The sequence below is a fragment of the Pygoscelis adeliae genome, unplaced genomic scaffold (genome assembly GCF_000699105.1).
Source record: "Pygoscelis adeliae isolate BGI_AS28 unplaced genomic scaffold, ASM69910v1 Scaffold402, whole genome shotgun sequence".
Lineage (NCBI taxonomy): Eukaryota > Metazoa > Chordata > Aves > Sphenisciformes > Spheniscidae > Pygoscelis > Pygoscelis adeliae.
In genome coordinates, this window is record NW_008824411.1 from 694,972 (window position 1) to 697,172 (window position 2,201).

The following is a 2,201-nucleotide window of genomic DNA, read 5'->3' on the forward strand; positions in this document are numbered from 1 at the left end:
CCATGTTCTTTACTCTTTTTCCTTACTCCAGCATTTGTCATGTTATCAGGATGGCTTGAAGCAGAACGCATCTTGACCTCAATATGTTGAGTGCCTCTACCAATGGGGATTCCTCCCAGATTTGTATCACTGGAAGCTCTGCAGAAATAAGAAGGTGAGGTAACAGCAGGCACCTGTACCTCGTGTTCCACAGGTGAGAGAAGCACTCCCTGCCTCCCTTGCTGTAACCACCATCATCTGCTGTTGGCAGCAAAGGTCTGCCAGAAGACAGTTTGTAATTCTTCTCCCGCAGCAAGCTCCACTCGAGGTAGATAGTATTCCCTGAAGTGCATGATCAACAAGCTGCCTTAGGTCTTGCATTTACAGCTATGCATTGGCATATGCTCAGTTGATCATATGGGCTTCACCCCGTGAAAGCTGGGCTACTGGAACAGCATGGCTGCTGCTGGTGGATCTCAGGCAGCACAACTTCGCCTGAGGTGTACAGGATTATGCTACAACCACTAATAGCATTTTGTTACAGCCTCTTTCGTTGCCCTCCTCTGCTTCACTACAAGTGCTCCTTGGGAGCTGGCCACTGTCACCACCAAACATCACACGTTCATCTGTCAGCTGCTGCTGGTGCTTTCCCAAGCTGTTTTCAGAATCGCAGACACCCCCTCCTCTCAGAGAACTGATGACTCCGTACTTTCCTTGACATCATCCCCTGTCTGGTGGAGCAGGGAGGTTGGCACAACGTCCTCTCAGCACCGGCAGCTCTGTTTGCAGCAGGACCTTGTGCCTCGGCTCTTCTGTTGCAGTCAAGCAGACGGTAGAGGTGTTGGTGAGACATCCGACTGCAGGGAACACACAGTTCTCTTTATGATTCATAAGTCCCACATGCTTTCTCCTGGACCTTTGTGCTCAACACAGGTCAATGAAGAAAGAATCGTATGAAAAAGCAGACTTTGGTGCTAGAAGATAAGCAAAGAGAAAAAAGAAGCAACGGCATTTTATGAAAGGTAATGGATTGGTGATTTTCAGTTTAGCTTCCTGTCACCAGGACACAAAACTAATCATTTGGGCCAACCGACGGGCATCTTCCCTTAACTGTATCACTGATGAGTAAAACACCACTCAAGTTTGGCTAATGCCTATTGAGCACATCATGTAATGGCTGCTGCCATTTTTTTTCCAAGGAGGAGAAGTAAATACATGCAGCGAGGGGTAGCGATGAACAAAGCTTCGATAAGAAACGTGAGGTGAGATTCCATATAAACTCCTAACGGTGTCCTGGCTTAAAATTATATGAACCCTGGTTTTGCAGAGTGTAGATCAAGCCTGTGCTGGGAAGCAGCACTGAAAAGTGAAAATGTAGTGTGAACTCAAAGAAGACAGAGGGGAAACAAGATATATACTTTAAAAGAAACTGTTGATATTTGGAGTTTCATAGGGTACAGACTCGCACAGTTCACGCATGGTATTTTTATGAACTTTGTCAGCTCTCTAGAAAGAAGTACAAATATTGCGCTGGGCTTTGGAAGAGAGATGAAGCGGACTGGAGGCTCAGATACAAAACTCTGGACTCTTGGAGGCTGCAAACTTAGTGCTTCCTCTTCATTCACTTGAATGTCTGCCCCCAAAATACCCTTGCTACAGTTTTCAAGCTAATAAAAGTTGATCACATCAGGAAGGTGCTGTTAGGAAAACTGAGTTTATGTTCTCGATGTCCGGAAAAGAGAAGGAACGATAGTACAGGAGACTTTTTCATTAAAAGCTCTTTTAAATGTGGCGGTAGTTTGTGAGAGCGCTGAAAAAATGAGAGAAAGCAAGAATCACGTTAAAGAGAAGCTAAGAATCACCATGGACGCATCTCAGGACAAGCCCCTCTCTCCTAACAAGGGAGGCTAGGGTTTATTTTATTTTAATTGCACTTCTAGTTCTTTCCAGTTTAAGAGGCATCACGCGGGTAGTGAGTTGTACTTGGAGTTTCACAAACTTTTTCTGGTAATCTCATCCTTTTCTCACACCCGGGCTTTCTGTCGCTGAAATTTCCCGTGTATTACCTTCCCAGCGAGAAAAGCCAGGGGATGGGCAGGCTGGGGGGGGGCTGTCAGCCGTGCCCTTGCAGCCAGCCGCTGCCTTTCTTCTCCTCTTTTTCCTGCCTGTTACCAGCTGCTCGCACGGGGCCGGATGAAAAACCCCCGGCGCACCGAAAAGGC